Raw genomic sequence first — 20,461 nt, 5'->3', positions numbered from 1 at the left:
CTCGCACATGTCGTCAACATGAAGCTGTGGTCTTGTGCTTCAGACTGCTGTGGGGCTTTGTCACAAAGAATGCTCAGTTTTCGGAATAAAGGACTTCTTGGTTGCGTTGTCATGTGGTAAAACTTTTGGGTGGCACGCTCGGCGTATATTTAGGAACCGGGCTGTCAGTGTAGAAGTTGTAATCTATTTTACACCAGGCTTTATGGGCAGTTCATCTCAGTTAAATTCTCCCTCTCTCTCTCGCTGTGTGAGGGCAACAGCCAGCACAGATGTTTTCTAGATGAAAAAGTGATGTTTAGTCTCTTTCCAATTGCAACCGCGTTCGTGTGCCTCAAACTATAGGATGCGCGTGCATGTTTGTGTACGAGCTTCATTTTTTGCTTCACTTTCTCAGCTTGTCCCAAAAGGTTAAAGAGAAGGCCTGAACAATATTGTTTTTGATGTGAGACACCGAGTTGCACACGTTTCACTTCTTGCACAAGTCAAATATGCGCACGGCAGAGTTTGTGCATCTGTAGCCAAAGGAAGATTTACTCTTAAAGTAACACTACCGAGATGATCAAGTTTGCCCACAATATATTTAATATTGCTTACTGGAAAATCTGCTTATGATTGTGTATTTTTATGTAAATCCCAGCCCGGGGAAACTGCAATGTATTCTCCATGAGCAGTAGCGCTCTGTGTGATATGCAAAATGCTTCAAATGAATATCATCTGAAAGCTGGTGGCAATATTCAAGATGTAAAAGGAAAAAGGAGAGAAAAGTGATCGCTTGAATTTATTTCTTTTTTTATATATATACAATTCATGTGATAACTTTGCAGTTGAATCCAAATGTAGCTCTAATTACGGCTTTTTATCTTCAAGGAAGTCTTTCAGAGGGATGAGTCTTTCCGTAGTTTTTCTACAATCGGTAGCGGTTTTCAATAAAACATCCCTTACTGATTCAATAACCATAGTTGTATTTAATCTTATCAAGAAGAATTTTGTGTCTGGCATGTAATCGCTTTGCTTCAAAAGTATGGACACGATGCTTCACAGCCTGTGTTACAAATTTAGTGCTGAAAGCCGAGTTTATGGATTTCCACTATTAGATTTTAATCCTTACGCTGGTGCAGGAAAATAAACCCCATCATCATGTGTATCAGGTCGCCATCTTGCCACCAAGTACTTACATTTTTTTCAGCGGTTTGGGTGGATACGTTTGTGGCTGCAGTCGCAAGGAATTACGCATGCAGAAGTGAAAATATCTGTTTGCGGTGACCGCTGAGAGATGAGCGCGCCGAGGATCAGAAGGTCGTGATGGCCATGAGAACCCCGAGGCTACGGTGACGCTACGCCGGCGTCCAGATGAGCTTCTTGTGTTCCTCTGTTCTTCCATCATCTTCATCTGAAAGAGTGGGTTTCACTTCCGTAGCGGTTCAGCTCCTGTGCTACGACTGTCGGGAATTTACTGCATGACGTTCAAGAAAAAAGAAGAAAATTAAACTTTTTCAGTTTCCCACAAGCAGCACAGCCACATCACAGATCCACCAAAAAGCAATGCATTAACTGTCTGACTCCTCCAGTGTGACATTTTATTTGATTTTTTTCCATGTTTTTCTGACTGGAATGAGTGACAGTGAGTCATTGATAAAGTTAGAAGGCTTTATGGAACTTGAAGTTGGAATGACACGTTTTTTTTGTTTTTTGTTTTCTTATCCAACGTAGTATATTTGCTGACATGAGACATTACAAGCTGCTGGTTTGAGTAAAGTTTTGGCATACCAAAGCGGTCTAAATTAATATATTATGGTCACTTTGAGAGAATAAAAGAACCTAGAAGCAGATGGCTAATAATTACGATGGTGTAACTTTCTCACAGAGTCTGCCTCAAGTAAGCAGTCGGCTGCGTTCATGTTGTCATGAAATAGTACAGATGCACTCAAAGTGCACTTTCAATGAAATCTGGTCGCTTCAGTTAAAATGACCAAGAAATAAATGTTTTTCAATCTTTAGTATTTAAAAATTCCTGCTTTATTCGCATCTGTTTCTATGAATTTCTGCCAGTTTCAATGGAAAGTTTTCAAATTTTATTATTTGGTATTCATTAGAAAACCACATAGCTGTGATGAGAAACCAGGCCAGTCAAGGTCTTCTTGCCACCAACACACTCAAAATAAAACAAACCAAAAAATCTGTACTTTGATTGCAACCAAATTAGCAAATCTGAATAAACGCTTATATCTGCTAATTTATTATTTATTGACGTTTTCTGACGACACGTGAAAAGTTCATGAAACACTTCAAACGGGTCTGGTGACGGAGGGGCTATAAATAACGCTGCAGAGGCAGAGTTAAGCGGTAACCTCAGGGAGCTGTCTTGTGGCCGGCGGCGGCGGTGGCACAGCTCCATTTGGCCCATTTGTTAGAAAGCCTCCCTGATGGGAGACCGTCAGTCACTGTGAAGACCCGCTGCGGCGGGAAGCAGAAACAGAAGAGATGAATGATAATAAAATAAAACCGAAGCATCTGTTACAACACAATATCTGGTTCTAAAAACTGGTATCCCCATGGGTCTGCTGGTGGAGATGTAAACACTAATCATGTTTACATGGTAACCGGGTGTGTGCGTGCATTTAGCGGTTTCTGTCCCCCGTCGTCCAGTGGCGAACACAGCGGCGGGCTCGTTAGCCATCGCTCGTGTTGCGACGGTGATTTTCGTGTCCCTGTAAATCGTCCTTTAATTTGCTCTTCTCACACTCAGGGTGGCTAATCGTATTCTAATAAGCAGGAGCCAAGAACCAGAAGAAAATCAGATTTTAATCAGCGCTTTGTTTACCCTTTCGTCTTGTTTGTGTGGCTTATCCAGTCGCAGATCTGCCATAATCCTCTGGTATTTATTTCACTGCCAGAGTTGGTGGGAAAATACAGTAATCTGAGCCTGAAATTAGAGCTTTGTGGAAGTAGCAACATAAAACGCAAGATGAAGTGCTGCTTAGAAAAGAACTTGGTTAGCTGTACGAGTTGTATTTGGACAGAAGCTGTTAAATTGAATATTAAAACCTGGTTTCCTGGCGACATATGAACAGCTGGATGGACAAATGCAACTTCCTGGATGAAACGTAAATAAACTTGAAAAAGAAAAACGTTTTTTTTTTAAGATGTTATTCACGTAAAAGCAAAGCAGATTGAAATTCTTCAAATAATTCTCCATGTGGCATCTTTGTATTCAACCAAGAAGGTTGTCTCTGATGGTAAATGAGACTGTCATCGCTGTAGTGATAAAACATTGTAGCCAATTCATGTCAAGTCACTTTATTTACGAAGAACCGTCATTTTAGGCTACTTTTAATTTATAAAAGCATCAATTTAGGCAGATTTTTAAAGCCAGTGAGCACAAATTGTTTTTAGATGCATCAACTACAGTGGAACCTCTGTGTTTGCAAAGGCTATGGACCACAGTTGCCCTCAAAGAATGCTCATAGCCGCCTACTCTAACCAGCAAATATGCATTAATATCAACAGTGGAAGCCATTGTAGCCGCCACAGATATTACATCTCTATACTCTACAGACTCATGGTGGTAGAGCCAATCAGTGCCTAGGAAAATGAGTGGTTCTCCCTACATGCTAGCCAGAAGCATGCCAAGTAAAACCATACCTATGAATTTAAAATATTTTAAAAAATTAAAAAAAAATCCATGAATTGGCAACGTTTCTGCTAATAATTTGGAGTAACATTCCACAAAAAGATGAGTAAATGGGTCAATTTGCAAATATGGAACCACTAACAGGCAGTAAGCCAGGTGAATAAAGCTGATTCAAATTGCAAGTTTGCGTTTGCAGTGCGACAAGATGAAGTGACACGGCCATGAACACTTTCACACAGAGCTGAAAATGTGTCACTGGGCTGATGGTAAAGGATGTCGGAGATCACATGGAAAATGAGAAAGAAATGAAATGCGATAGAGACTTTTATTCCACCCCTCTTGCATTATGAGTGACTGCAGCTCCTGCAGGACACCTCTACTGCAGACGTTTCCTGACTTGAATTCCAGTTGGAATCTGGCCACAAAAAGTCACTGGAATGGGAGCCACCTTACCCCCAAGTGCCCCGCAGACAATTCGCTTTGTCTCCAAAATGGGAACTGTAGGTATTCCTCACTGCCCTGTGCCCCTCTGTGTGCCTGGCAAAAGTAAGGCAGACGCTGCGATTTAAGTTGGATCTTCTTTATGTGATAATTTTTCTCCGATTCAGCATTCCGGAGGGTCATTTCCTTATGCATTACATTCGGTTCTAGCAGAGACCTTTTGAATGTTGTTTGCTGGGTTCATTGTGGATTCAAATTAGCCTCGATATACTTTTATGTTCTTGAGTTTTGCCACTATTCTCCTGCCTCTGTCTCCTTTCACAAGCAGGTAAAAACAAAAACAAAAAATGCAAATGAATCGACTACACAAGCACAACTTAAAATGTAATTGTCACCATCCTTTCTCCACACTGTTCACACGTTCCCCGGCACAAACACACAGAAACCGACCCGGGAACATAAACAGAGCAACGGCGGATGAGGGATTGGGGAGGCAGAAAGGAGGACAAACAAAGAAGGAGATAAAAGAAGAGGTGTGTCCGAGTTGTCAGTAGGAGTGAACTGCGCCGCTTCACTTTGTCGTCCCTTTGTAACTCTATAGCCCACATACCAAAGTCATCACTCACTTGAGCTTCTTTTTTAGTCTTTCTGGTCTTCTGATCTTACAATCCCTCTCTTTTTATTCTGTTTTCAGCTGCAAATTATTTGCTGAAATACAGACCACAAAAAGCGTCCTTCTATGCCACCTGCGTTAACTGAAATCGACTTGCTATGAAATACAAATCAGATCAGATACACACCACAGAGGGTTTTAGATAGGAAGACCTTCTAAGCTTGTTTTGAAGACATTTTGAAGCCAATCTATTGATGTTCTACATCCATCTGCTGCATAGAGGTGACATTTTTCTCAGCTGTCATTGGCTGAGTGGACATACCACAGAGTCACCGTTGGTAATCAGAAACCTCATCAGGATTATGTTTCTGGTGCTGATCTGGTTCTTTTGAGTGTCAAAACCAATATGATATTGTAGTTCTGCCTATACAGTCCAATAGGCAATGTCTCTTTTTGTTTTTGAGCCAGTAATAGATTTTTACCCCAAATGCAAAAGAGGGTTACTGAGGTTATTAAAGCCGATGTTCTGACGTCATGTCACCCTATTGTTTTTTTATTGCTCTGATGCAATACGCCAGTTTGAAATGTCATGTTTCGGAAGAATCATAATAAACATCTGAAGTAACATGCTTAGTTATAAAGTTCCTAAAATAAATGGGGTTATCAATAATAAAAATGTTTGCATTTATTTATTTATTTATTGTGTATGTAAATAATTTTTAACGTACTATTTTTGGATGAACTACAGAAATCTTTTTTTCCGTAAGACTAGCTGGCTAAGTCAGGGAATCTAATACTGACCACTTAAAAACTCCTCAATCTGATTTCCACCTCAGATTCACACATGGTCTACCTCCAGTTCTTAACTTCAAAATACAGACCTTTTTTGCTTTCTTTGTTGTTTTTTATTTTACTGTGTGGTCATGTGTTTAAAAATCAACAATAAAAAAAGCAGACGATTGAGCAGTTTTGTGCTGGAGACGTTTAAACTTCATTGCAGGACAAATCCGATACCACAACTCGGCAGCAAGTCAGCAGAATTCAGTGGCTAAATTGCCATAATTATCTGGCCTTTAACAGTGCAGCTGATATTAATACCAAAACTTACGGCTGTCGCTCTTTGTGCTTTTCAATTACATTTCAGTTTATGGAAAATGGTCAAAATATGTCCAATTGTGAAGAAGTGTGGACAAAATTTGTGATAAGCAATATATATGCTAAACTTGTATAGCGTTCAGCAGCATCCAGTACGTCCTATTATTTTCCTAGATTTTACTCTAGGAGACTGATAGTTTTTTTTTTTTTTTTTTTTTACAATGAGACCAGCAACAACTACCTAGATATATTTCAAAAATGCATGACTTCATGTAAAATAAATGGAAGTGCGGGGAGTATTCCTCTGAAATATTTACAGCAATTCGACGAACATACCGCAATGTGTGCTGCAGCTCTGTTTGCTAGTTAGCTTTACAAATCTTTTAACATTCTGACCATCTTTATGCATGCAGAAAACACATGGGTCCTTATCCAACCCTGATAATCATAGCTTGAGTTGCTTTTCATTTTATAAAAGTGGTTCATTTTTGTCATATTGCATAAAGAGTTTTTAGGTTGGTGAAGGCCTGACAGTTAGTTAAATTAATGGGCATTTGCAATTTAGAAGATATTTATGTGTTTGGGTCAGGATGACTGTATGGCCAGCTTATTGTGCAATTTATCTGGATATTTTCCAAACCATTATGAGACCTGGAGAAATCCCAATTAGTATTATTTCTAGATCTCGACCACTAGGGGCACCAACAAGCATCAAACTTGTTTCTTTGAAACTGGTTTGTAAAAAAACAGATGACTGGCTGAGTCTTATTGGCACCGTCCATGTTATTCCGTTTGAACATAAAACCACTGATAACATTACATTGAATCCTGTGCTTGTCGTTCAACTTACAATGATATTACGGCAAAACGTTCCTATTTGAGGAGTTTTGTGGCTGGGGTAAAAAAGTCAGGAAAATATGTGAAGAGCAGGAGGAGGTGTGCGTGGACGGAGGCGGGAGTCGGGGGGCTTGGGGGAGGTAATCTGTCGACACTTTTGCGGACAAATGCCTTGCTTGACAAATGTCTGAAAAGAGCAGAAACACGAGAGGACGGTTCTTTAACAAGAGTGGGGAGAGTGAGCCGGGAGACGACAAGGAAGCACATCTCAACACATTATGTTATAAGTTATATAACTTATATAAACCGAGCAGATTTATATAAGTTTATAAATCTGCTCGGTTTGTGCACTGCTTTCTGTTGTGATCAAAAATGCGTGTAAATGCAGCTTGGTTATGTTTGCGAATTTTACACAGGCCTTTTTCTGTTTTTTTATAAACCGATGCTGCAAAAATGCAAAATGTTGCTCAGTGTTTTTGGTCAACTGTCTATTTCTATATTTTGTAGCATAAATACAGCAAAACAAACAAGTAACTTTTCAACACAATATAGAAGCTTATTTTGAGTCAAAATTTCCCTTAATGTTGATTAATAAGTACTAGTTTTGAGTGAAAAAAAAATCTGCTTTTGGAACTTGTACATTTTTTTTTGCCTCGTTTCAAGAGATCAAGTATTTGGACGAGAAACACGATGTTGTTTTTGTTGTTTCGCAGTGTGAAAACAAGAGTACTCATTCAACAAAGACGATCAAAGACTTAAGAAACGAGAAGAAGCTCCATGTCATCCCCGCCTCGCCTGTAGAAAAGTAGCCAACATGACCAGCAAACTCCAGCTAATGCTTTAAAGCTGGAGTTGAGTAGTGAGGCCCTGGACTGGCCCCGCGGTTTTCGGTCAGCCGCAGCCAGGCTCCTGATTGGTTAGAAGTGAAGTATAGGAATTCAGCCTAAACTCCACCCCTCCGTCCTCCTCCTCTTCCTCCCAGGCGCTGATGTACGACGGCATTCCCTGAGCGCACACACACACACATGTCTCACTCGCCTTTCCCTTTGAGAGAGAGAGAGAGACAGAGAGAGAGAGAGAGAGAGAGAAAGTGGGGGCTGTACAGCGGGGAGTTTCAGACATTTGAAGACACAGAGAGACACAGACAGGAGACAAAGAGAGGACTCTCTGGATCTGTTTTGGTGTGTGTCTTTGCATATATGTGTGTGTGTGTGTGTGTGTGTTTGTGGGAGAGAGAGAGAAAGAGACAAGGGAGAGGAAGATTGCTCTCTCTCTTTTTCTTAGTGATTCTGAGAAGGGGGAGGATCTGATCACTGCTAAGAGTCAGTACCCCTGCAGGAGTCCACAAGACCATACACTCCACACACATTTCCTGGACAAGCTCACACTTCTCCAGTTCATCTCCAGCTTCTGTAGCCTGGCTGAATCACAGCAAAAGATCAGGACCCTGGAAGAGGGGAGGAGAATAATTCGGATTTACTACTTGTTGCGCTCTGCTTTTTTTCTATTTTTTGGGTGGATTGTACTGAGGATGATTTTCTTGCTGCTCTCTCAACGACTGTGGGACCTTGTCTGAGGTGAGCCCTTCACTCTGTTTTGTAGTTTTTTTCCCTCTTTTTCGCCTCTCTCTCTTCTTTCGCAGCCCCACGACTCGGTGAGACGAAGGAATGCACGAGCCGCAACTTTTTTTGCTTTTAGGTTTTTCCTGTCTCGAGGATCGGAAAGAACTTTACAGACATTGCCGCTCTGATCTGTCACAGGAAGCAGCAGGTTGGAAAGGAGACGTGTCTCCCATGAGGAGAAGACACAAAGAGCTGTAACATGCGATCTCTGAAGAAGAAAAGAAAAAGTTACAAATCCATATCATAAATGCACATTCCTGATGTTTTTTTTGGGTTTTTTCTTTCTCCGTGTGTTTGTGGGAAAGGCAGAGGCAGTGTTTAAGTGCTTTGGTGGTGTGTAGTCTTCATTTATCAGCTTCGGCATGATTATAGTGTCCTTCCAGATAGCAATTCAGTTGAGTGTGCAGCCCCACAGTAACTCCACCACCAACATGTGTTTACATGCTGCAGCTTATTACCTACTCACTGGAGGGATTGGATTGTGTCAGCAGTCAGGAAAGTTATTTCTTTGGAGGTGAATCTCGGTGATTACAGTCTGCTTAATCTGCAGTGTTGTGATTTATTTTGTCTTGCATCCAAACGGGGACCAGGCATTTTCTGAACTGTATGATTTGTAGAAGCTCAAATATCATATATATATATATATATATATATATATATATATATATATATATATATATATATATATATATATATATATATATATATATATATATATATATATATATATATATATATATATATATATTTTTTTTTTTTTTCTTATTTAAGTGTTGGTGCAGGGCTTTGTGTCCGGAGAACCAGGGTGGACATTGTTGTCCTATTATTAGCACAAACCGGGGCCGGCCGGCAGCTGTGGGGAAGGAAGTAGACTCAGAGCAGCCGGAGGAGAGGGATTAGTGGGAATGCCGAGCGGGGAGTTCACGGTCCGACTACCGGACTGGCGTTCTCCTCGCCGGAGGAGACGACCACGAGTGTGTCCAGGCAGCAGGGATGGGATCAGTGCGGCTCGTGAGCAGGACGGGATGAGGTTGGAGGTTAGCAGCGGTCCGGACAAGACGCTCTTTTGGCGTTGCGGATAGCAGCTGTTGCTTGGCTGCAGGATGACCTGCTTGCTGATTTGTGTGGGCAGCTGGGGCTAAGAAGACGTTTGCTGCTTTAAGGCCTTTGATTTAGTCTCGAGGTGTCCTTGAGACGGACATCTCAATCTCTCTTTGCCCCAAATGTGTGCAGAAACAGAGTGGAAATGCAGTGACTGAGAAGAAGCACTCACACAAAACAATCAGCAAACTTTGTTGATTGAATTTCACAGCTTACAGTGCCTTGTAAATTTTCTAAAAACTCTTAAGCTTTTCCACATTTTTTCATGTTTCAGCCCTAAACTTTAATGCATTTTACTCTGAATTTATATATATATATATATATATATATATATATATATATATATATATATATATATATATATATATATATATGTATATATATATATATATATATATATATATATATATATATATATATATATATATTTTTTTTTTTTAATATATGTATATATATATATTTTTTAATATATGTATATATATAAAAAGCAGTACTTTGCTCCTATTACTAAAATAAATGGTTGTCAAACGTATCTTTGAATAAGAATTCAAAATAACATGTGTTTGTATTAATACTTTGTGAACTTGTGCGCATCTTTTCTTTCAGGATTGCCCTGTATTTAGCTTCCATCTATTTTCTCATCATACTTTCCTGCCCAAAATTCCCCACAGTATAATGCTGCCACCACTATATCTTGCCATAACGATTGTATGTTTAGCGTAATAAAACTGCTAGTTTGTTCTTGAGACTTAGTACTTCCTGGTACACCAAAAAGTTCAAACGTTCCCATGTGATTAGAAGTGCGAACAGGATTTCTTACCAAATGTTCAAGTCGCAACTATTGTTGCAAATTCAGTGACCTATTTCTTTTGAAAGTAATATATAAGTACAGTAATAATTCAAAATAAGGGTTAAAAGGACATCTATGTTTTTGTAGGTTCCTATATACCTGGAAATTGCATAATACTGCCCCTTTAAGTGTTTTGCTGCAGGAAGGACTGGTGCGCTTCACAAAATAGATGGCATCAGGAGGAAATGTTGTGGAAGTGTTGGGTCAACATCTTAAAACGCCAGCCAGGAAGTTGAAGCTTGAAAACACAGTGACAAATTTGTTACTCGGTGGGTTTAAGACGACAAATCATTCTGGCTTTTTTAGCCTGTGGAAACAGTTTTGGCAGCCCTGACACAAAACAGGACGAGTTCAGCTTCACTTAAACAGATTGTGTCTTTTGCTACATTGCTTCACCTTGTTTTGCCAATTAACGGCGCACGCGGTGCGTGAAAAAGCATAAAACAGAAAAACAATCCATCAAACTGCTGCTAAAGGAAATTAAACAATTGAAAAGCAATTACAAGTTTGAATTTTTTAATTTTGTATTTTTTTGTCGATTGACTCTTTTGTGCTTTAATTGCAAACCGGGTGGTCGCATTCATCGTGAACGGCAGCTTGTTGTTTTGTGCTCGTAAATTTCAGATGCGGGGAAACCTGATAAAAACGCGAGCTGAAATGGACGGTCACTGAAGCCGCTTGCTTCGTTTTTGTAACACCTTTATCTTGAGCCCCCCAGCCACTGGAAGCCGACTAAGTGTTCTTAAGCGTAGAAAGTGGAACGACTTTCCTTGCAGATTGCGAATGCTTTGTGATTGACTGGTGCGATAAACTCTTGCCTCACTGGCTTAAGTGATAATAAAATCCTGGTATTACTTACAAAACACTGCTATCTCTCCATCTCTGTCCCCACAAACCTCCGTTGTTCACTCTTGTGAAATACGCCTGCAGTGCTGACAGTAAGTTCTGCAAGCAACCCACTGGCTTTGTTAGCTCAGCTCGGTTATGTCAAGTGCAGCAGGAAATTTGTTTATTTAGCTGATCAAAAAAAGCAAGATTGTGAAACTACCAATTCAAGATTCCTTTTCAGTATTGAGAAAGACTTTATCTCTCGTCTTGAATGTACTTGTGAAATCGATTGTTGTTTCACCTCCATGTTATGTCATTGTTTCCTCGGCTCGGTTGGAACTTTCATCCGATCCGTTATCTCCATCTTATCCGGTGTCAGGTCACGGGTGCAGTGAGACCCAGATGTCCCTCTGCCCAGCCGCTCGGGTCAGCTCCTCTGGGGGAATCCCAAGGCGGACGTCCGAAACATAGTCACCTCACCTCTCAATGTGGAGAAGCAGTGACCTCTGGGTGACTTTGGATCCTGACCTGAAATACAAATAAATTGTGTTATTTATAGAATGAAGGTACTTGTACCTGAATATATATTCAGGTACTCTCCACGAATAACGCCTTTGTGTTTCTTCAGCTTATCCCAGAACAGCATCTGCTGTCATTTTCCCCTTTTGATCAGCCCCTGTCTGCCACTGTCGTACCCCAGCTCTCTGTGAAAGAGCTATACAATCACACAATCATGAATCACAAACACCAGAAAACAATCTGTGATAGCAGTGCACAGAATTGGATCCGTTATCCACAGTATTTAGGTGTGGGGGTGTAGAGAGGATGTTAAGAGAATAGAAGACATTAAACAGGTTTGGCAAGATGCACGTCAGGACTGTGTGACCGTTTTTGGGTGCTCACCTGAGTGTACTAATGTTAGTTTTGATTTGCATTTGTAAAGCCATTGTCAGTGTTTCTTATCTCACCATGTAAGCATATTCAAAAACATGTTATCTGGATATAAGTGTGAAGAAAGAAAAGGAGATATCAAGTACTGTCATGTCTTTAAAGTTTTTTTTTTTTACTTTAAAATATAGTATTTTAAGTTCCTTGAGAGAGACAATTTAAAGTCCATCGCATGTACTTCTGACACTTTGAATTGACAATATATTTTGAGTCTTGATAGTTCAAGTTCTGATTGAGAAGTGGAAGTACAAACTCTTGTTTCATTTTATAAAATTTTTTTTGTTTTTTAATTTCCAGCCATCAAGTATGAAATGTCCTTGTTGGATGGGAGCCCTTTGTGGTCAGATTTTAGAGGCACTTAAAGGTCATGCCGTCAGTTTCTGTTTCAGTTTCAAGCATCCGACACGTAATGCTGATGGAAAACAAACTTTTTTTTTTCTTTACAAGATGCTTAGATTTTACTTTTTCTTGTTTTTACAATGGTGGAAGTGCACAGTTGTAGATCAAATTTGAAGTTTACTTTTTAATAGTTTCACAATAACATGAGGCTCGCACACAAGGCAACATCTGCAGTAGCCCGAGGCGTCTTACTTTACTAGCATTCTGACTTTTACAGCTTTTTCAATATGCGTTTCAAACGTTATTATCTTTGTCTGCAAGGAAGTGTCACAGCGGACACTCCCTTGCAGACATATCATCACTTTCTGTCTGATTCCTTCTGCCATCGCATACTTGACTGTGACTTCAGTCGGAGATCTCATTGTTTTCTGCCCTGATAAAAGCTGATGAAATGCCTGACACAATATAGCGATGAATGTGTCTGCAGGATTTGTCATTGTTTACAACTATTTGCAAACAATGTGACGTTGGTTATTTTGGCTGATTTTAAGAACATTTTTCCACATAGTAAGTGGAAAAAAAATCCCCTGATCCTTCCATCTCAGTTTTATTACAAAGTGGAAGCCGCACACTAATATGTGTAAGTAATACCTCTTAGATCTAAAACACATTGTAGGACGGAATTCATCTTCCAAAATAAAACTAAGCTGCCAATGTGTATTAATTAGTATTTTAGCCTCTTTTTCCCAATCGTACCTGCATTCAGGTGCTTCTACAGAGGAAATAAAATCACTTCAAAGCTCTCTCTTTATAATAAGACTACAAACACACTGTGAAATATAGCTTCTCATTAATAATGCAGGTGCAATCCATATGTGGTTGATGGGGGTGAATTCCCTTCAAAGCAGATTTTTGCCCTGAACGAGTTGACAAAAGCTCCCCTCTAACCGCGGTTGGGCGGGCGTGTGGGCTCGCCGTGCATCTGCTCGTATTCATGCAGGCTTAGAGGGGCACTGAGCGCTTTGCCGTGTCAGCAAACACGCTGCGCTGAGCCCACCATGCCGCACACAGACGTTGACGCAGCTGATGCCAGCGCATCCCATGTTGGCAGCATTAGCGCAGACTCAAAAGTCATGACAAGAGACTTCTGGTGTCTTTTTGGATGTTGAGGAATCCAGTTCAGGATCATTTTCTCCTGTTTGAGAATGTTGGAGAAAGACGCACTGGAAATCAATGTTCCTTCAAGAGCTGTTTGCATTTTTTGAAATTGTGTGAACTTGCGTTTTTTTTTTTTTTTTTTGTTTACCTTTTTGGTGCGACAGTGTTGTTTGTTACCGAGGATGTGGACCACCCACTGAGTTTTCAGTATATCTAGTGACAACAAGAGAAGAAAGCTGGGATAACTGGTTTTGAAATGATCTTCACCTGCTGCACCAGATGTTTTTGGGTTTTTTTTTGTAAAAAAGTAATAAAATGAAGAAGAAAAAAAAGCCATCTGGGCTTTTTTTTGTGAGGGGAAACTGTAAAGGATCATTCAGTAATAATAGCATGAGCTTAGATGAAGCATTTGTGAAAGAGTTTCAACCAGTCGGACTGACAAACTCCTGCAAGTGTATTTGTAGAACACCAGCTGTAAAACACGTGGACTTTGTTGAAATTCTCCGAAAGAACAGGCAGCAGCAAGAAAGTAGGGCCCCACTTCCAGTCTAGTGTAAATGTCTGCCATAGTATACTTTTGAGGAAAAAAGCTTGGCTGATTTTGTTTTCTGAAAATCCAGCACTTCCTGTATCTTCAGTGACATCATCAGCTCGTCATCGAAAATAAATAAACAAAGTACGGTGTCTGTGAGAGCAAAATTAAAACAGTTAAGATGCAATGAACAGTTTTCATTATGTCCACCTTGAAACTTTGTTTCAAAAGTGTTTCATTTATATATTTAAAGGTTGAGTAAAACAACAAACTCTCATACCAGAGTTGAGATCTTTGTATCCTGTTGGCTTTGCTGCAGGATTGATTGTGTTTGCTGCTTCCTGCAAGAAAGTACACAAAGCAAATCAGCTTGTTCTCAAAAATAACCACTTAGCTGTATTTTTAAAGTGAGTAAATCTATTTGTTGCTGTCTATTTAGATAGTCACATTATTATGGACATGTCCAACCATAACTACATATCGCCATGTTCCCTGCTGCACCATTAACAAATCACAGCTCAACTTAGAGCTCAAACAGTTTACCTTTGGGTGCGTGTATAACACGCGATTATTACCACAGTAAGCAGATTTTTTTTCCCCCATCAACATATAACAAAAAGAATCGAATCTACATTTGAAGCAAATACTGCACATCACCTTGTTTCAATTTAGACACTTTCACAAGACATTTTTGACATTTTAGTGTTTTATTTGACACATTTTTATGCTTCTTGAATGTAAGACAATTTATAGTTTGTGTCACAGAAAGTTTGTATTTATCGTTCTGATGGTATGCACAGAAAATAAATTGTCAAGACAAATTGCTGACTAATTTGACGTCCTCATTTTTTGAGAAGGTGAAAATGATGTTAATTTTACATTTATATGAGAGAAACTATCTTGATATGGAAATACGTTTTGGAACTTTACGTTTTTTTTTTTGTTTGTTTGTTTGCTTTTTACAGAGGATGACTTTACTTCAAAGGGGAAAAATAGTCTCTTACCCGCTGCAGATTTTGCATTACGCAGACCGTAGGTTCGTCACATGCACACACCGAGGGTGTGCGGGGAATCATGTAGGTGATGTCAGAAGGTGACTCGCACGCTGAGGCAAAACAGGAAAGAGGGGAAAATGAACTCCACTCCCAACGGCTCTCCTTTCCCTCCAGCTCACCTCGTTTCCTGCCACATACCTCTCCACATCCCACTTCTAAAACACACACTCCGACACATTCCAACAAACCCGGCCCACAACTATTTTAATCACACTCTTGCTGCCCTTTCTTTAGTTTGTGTAATTCAAATAAAGACTAAAAGTGTAGCTCAAACGGGACGCCCGGATAAGAATTTCAGCTTTTCGACTGCAACAACTGTGTCTGTGCAAGTGAAGGAGTCTGCGCTGTCCCAGTTAGTCGAACTCCTCCTGCGTCCTGCCCTCGATCTCTCTTAATAGCAACACACAAACAGTAACTCCGCTTAGATGAAAGTGGAGCCGTTTGATGGTGTCACTGATGCTTTTAAGCAGCAACAAGGATCATCGGTGAGAATGCATCATGCATTGTGTTTCTGTTTCTCTTTATTCTTCTTATTATATAATGTTTCGTTTCACTACATCCAACTACTACATTCTACCGAGTCAGAAAGCCAAAGCTCCTCTTGTCGATCCACTTCACGTACTCTTGTTGGTGTCCCCAGACTAAGCATTTGTCTCCGATTTAAGAGCACCGAGCTGCTCTCTAATCTTGTTTTCTAAAAAACACAAGCACAAATTTAGAGTGAGATCAACTGCAACGGTGCCAGAGAGGAATTGAATCTGGGTTGCCAGGGTGGATATTTAAGCCAGCAGTTCCTGAGCCAACGCTTCCTGCTTTTCATTTCACAGTGCATTATATTTGTCCGACACGAAAGTATAAATCCACTCATTTAGAGTTCTTGATGTCAAAGTTATAGACGCTGTACATTTTTTTGTGATTATAGTTTCACACTCCTTTTTCAATCCCTCTGGAAAAACAGAACACAGCAGCAGTATTTTAGGTGAGAGCGTGACAAAGCAGTTAAAAATGAGGGAGATTTAAAATTATTTTTTGGACACAAATGAATTAAAATAAGATTTTCACTTCAGAACATTTAGGACAGCTGATGAGCTGACGAATGTTTTATTTATAACAACGAACACAGCTTGTGGGTTAATTTTGGGACGTTGATTCAAAGCCAGATCATCACAAAAGCCTTATCCATTGAAATGCATCTATTTTCTTGTGAAATCTGAGGTACAATACTGTGCAAAAGTTATGCTGCAATATAGATTTTTGCTTCCTACAAGCCAGAGTTTTTTGTATTCAACAATCCCTAAGGCTTGAATTTTGCTAAAAATTAAAGTGTGTAAATCAGAAACTATCGGACACGCAACTGACAAATTTGCAGGTGTTTCTATTGAAAGGAATACATCATTTTCTGTGCAAAGTCAGTCATTGATCAGTCAGTCATGATCAGAGTCCAAAAGAAATTGTATCTAAGTTGCTTTTAAATTGACATGAGATGAATTGATCAGACATTCCTTCCTGAGTCTATTCTTTGGTGTTGAAGTGAAAGCGTGCCCTGCAGGTTCTTTACCTACCAAAGTTCAGAAAGAAGGAGCAGTAACGTGTGGAAATTCATTGTTCTTTTAATGGCTGCTTGCCACAGGGATTGTAGTTATTTGAAACTGGCACTGGAGCAAAACATCTGTGCACTTGTAACAATAAAAGTGATTATACCTCTTCTCCCATGGGGGGAACAAACCCAGCGAACTCTCATAATTTGTCACAAAAGCAGTGACCTTTGAGCAGAATATTGGCTAATTTGGTGCACAAGGCATTTTCCTGCCACTTTTCCAAGGGGGAAATGTTCTCAAGCCACCACATCCTGCATTTTATACAACACCAACCTACTGAAGTGACTGTCAGATTTCTGTGGTCCTAAATTTGAAAGTGTGCTTGAGGCTTCACCCCCAGATTTGTTTGATGTTTTTATTCTGAAGAAAGGAAGTAGTTTTTGAGTTGCAGTGTTGCACGAGGGAGTCGACTAGGGTAATCTGTAAGTAATTTGTCAGTGCTAAAAATATATTTGAACTTATACTGCTGCAAGCAAGATTCAAAAAACAAAAATTGAAAGCCTTTTGAACCACAGTGGAGCATGAGAAATGTACCAGCTGCATTTTGGTATTAATAAATGGAATTCATGAATTCAACTCACTGACTCTTCTCCAACCTCGTACATCAAGGACACAGCATGGAGAACAGATCCACCGAATCTTCCATTTCTTTTTCGCAGAACATATTTGATTTATTCAACATAAAATACACCTTGGAAAGATGAAATACCCAGCCACAATGCCACTTCACATATTAAAGAAGTGGCAAAATAATATAAAACTTAGTTGGGCCATTCATTTTCCTTGCTGCTGATTGGCTGCACCCACAATCTCAGAGAAAAGGTATCAACCATGGATGTTAGCTTCCATGGTGTCGGGATGTTTTCCACTTTGTGTAGTGATGCATATTAAGGTATGTTTTGTGTTGGAAGATTTAAATGATGGATGTTTTTGGAGGACGTCTCAAGTATTTGGGAACTTCAGCTGCTCACAGGTGGCTGTGCTCTGTAACCCCTCGCTAACCGTTACCTGCTGACAATGCTAAAGTGAGCGTTAGCTTTCCAAGCTCCCAGTATAGAATTGACGAGTCAATCTATCTTGCCAAAACTTTCTGATACACAACATGAACTTGTTTTGTTCACTGTTGATTTCATTGCGCCGACGCAATCGTTTAGTCTCCAGCGAGAGCATAATAATTATGCTTAATTGTCTTTACGCGGAACGTTTATCAAATACCTCATTCACTACTTCATTCTGCTGCATGTCGTAAGAACCAGAGAAGCCAAATTTTCTAAAAACAAATCCAGCCTGACAGTGGCTGATGGATCGATGACGATTAACGGCAGCCTTTCACTGTCGGATCTGTTGCATCCGCGTTCCTGCTCTCCTCGGTGGGAGCTCACTCTGCGGCCCACTCACATTTCACATGGTCCTTTAACAGTTCAGGCCTATTGTTTACGTGACAATGGCGTCTCTGAGACTGAAGAGAGAGGAACAATCCTGTGACTGAATTCCACAAATTCCAATGTAAATAATGGACTGCAGTTTTACTCGCTCACAGATGCGAGGGATTTCTCCCTGTTGCGGGGGTCGAACATGAACTTGAGTCACTGACGAGAAAGTGACAATGAAACATTAAATGCAAAGCAGTGAGGCGGGGTGTTCACTGCTAAGAATAGAAAGGAGGTATAAATATAAAGAGCATCAGTAAAACAACTAAAGAATGAACCAAGAGGAGGATAATTGAAGCACTGCATCCTCACTTCTCTAATCATATGTTCTGTTACCTATAAACCTACAAACCAGCTTCCTGCCTCCCTTTGTCCTCTAATCTTTTCCAGGATGTCCTTGCAGAGCGGGGATAATTACAGATGCTTTACGAGAAACAATTTGTGCACAATAATTAAGCAGATTTTATTGGACTCAAAGTTAGTTAACCATGTTTGCCTGTTTAGACGAGTAAATCTCAGGGCAGTCTTCAAACTGCTGAGTTTATTTTGGGTTTGAAGCAGTGGCCTCCCTGTCTTCACCAAGTTTCCATCAGATCGAACTACGGCAGGCTGTGTTGGCATATAATTGACCTACTCTACTACCTTTTCAGTGCTGTTCAGTTCAGAGAACGCTTCTTTTTATTTACAGAGCACAAAGTTACAGCAAAGGTTATCCCACGAGGTTTAAAAAGAAGAAGAAGAAAAAAATAATCCAGATTCAACCGCGTTGATCTATATGGGCCCAATGCAGTTTGTTGACACTCAATCTAACGCTGTCAAGTTGCGATTTTAATGCAAGTACATGCCAGTACAACCTAATTGTCAATTTGTGAAGTCATATTCAGTGCATAATATGTTACCAGTGCCCTAAAGATGTCTGATCAAGTAAATGTTATGTAAAAGCATTTCCTTTAACTTCTTCTCTCCTGAGCGCTTTTATTTATTTTATTTTATTTTATTTATTTATATTTTTAGGGAAACAGTAAAGAGGAAAATTTCACTTTCAACCGGGAAACGTTTCTAGCAAAACTAAACTCAGGCTGAGTGGCATCTGCCTAGATTGCCTCTCTCTAATTTTTTTCTGCCAATAAAATAAAATCTGCCTGACCAAAATGACACTAATTACACAGAAACTAAATGTTCTGTATCCAGAGTGTTCTAACTTTTGGAAATTTTAAGATTGACACAATTCGAAAAAACTTTGCAGTATTGAAAGTACACAGCAGATACCCACAATTTCATAAATATCATTTCAGATTGATGTCGTCTTCGACAAAAAAAAAAAAAAATGAAATCACTGTCACCCTTCAGGTATTTTGTGCAGATTCTTTATACATCTACCGTGAAATAAATATTGTGCTTTTCTGCAAAACAGTTTTGACAAAGAGATTCTTACAACTTGCAGATGTGATGAATTATGTTCGCCTGTTTTTCAAAGTCAATAGTTGATATCCACAATGTTCATGGATTTTAACTATCTGCTGAGAATATCATGGGTGTTGTTGCATGATAAACTGGCCTGCCGCAGTCATCCCCAGCTGCTCTTATTCCCAAAGGGAGGTGTATGCTAATTCCTCCGCCGCATCCTGTCCTGTCCCTAAGGGCAACAGCCCAGCTGTATATGCACACTGCACCTTTGGGATTGTGGAAGAAAAAACAGGACATTTGCCACTGCATCGTGCTGAAAAGACAGTTCAGATCACATCTTTCCAAAAAAGCCAATGAGACGTCCAGTTTAAGCCTTGTCAGAAACCAGCAATACGAGAATGCTGAAGGAAATGCTCTGATTAGCTCAGCATAGAACTCTACTCTGTTTATTTTTTTACTTACATACTTGGTGCTTTTCTTTAGCAGAGGCAGACATACTCATTAGATTTGCAGAGGGAGATTGATGAAGCTAAATGCAAGCTATTGCTAAGCTAATGTAGGGGAACTTGTGTGTGACTCCAAAAGAGTGAGATTTTCAGTGCAGCAAAACATCTTTCTTTACAGTTTTTGCATCTTATCCCTTCCACATCTTTAATAAAGAAATCAAATGAACTGTGAATGCTTACGCAATCACTGTATGCCGTGAACTTTCTTAAAACATAATAATACAAAGCTTTCCTTCGCGTCTCAGGTGAATATCGACGGCTCCCTGAACTTATTTGTTTTGTTTTGTGCATTTTCCTGTCAGTTGAACGACTATCTATTTGTTGTTGTTTTTTTCCTGGGAACTTCTTGGAGGCGATGTTTCTGCATAAGCATCGCTTTACTGTGAACAGCAGATGTGTGCCTTTCAAAGTGTTATCCTGATTTTCTCCCTTTGATACACTGAGCACACGGCCTTGCAGCGCATGTTTGC

At 39.8% G+C, this 20,461-nt stretch overlaps 1 protein-coding gene across 5 annotated transcripts in view; it reads left to right on the top strand.

Moving 5' to 3' along the window:
* Positions 1-20,461, top strand: part of LOC129374297 (disabled homolog 2-interacting protein-like) — a 163,410-nt gene that overhangs the window by 19,372 nt on the left and 123,577 nt on the right. Inside the window, exon 1 of one of the 5 annotated variants that reach the window (XM_055052655.1) lies at positions 7,744-8,194. The exons of the other annotated variants lie outside the window; for them this stretch is intronic. The gene's annotated coding sequence lies outside the window, so the exon portion shown is untranslated. Of the gene's footprint in view, positions 1-7,743; positions 8,195-20,461 lie in introns of those variants that run through there. 5 annotated transcript variants of the gene reach the window in all.

This window comes from Poeciliopsis prolifica, unplaced genomic scaffold, assembly GCF_027474105.1.
Source record: "Poeciliopsis prolifica strain line A6 unplaced genomic scaffold, Auburn_PproV2 SCAFFOLD035, whole genome shotgun sequence".
Classification (NCBI taxonomy): Eukaryota; Metazoa; Chordata; class Actinopteri; order Cyprinodontiformes; family Poeciliidae; genus Poeciliopsis; species Poeciliopsis prolifica.
This window is presented reverse-complemented; position numbering and strand designations above follow the sequence as displayed.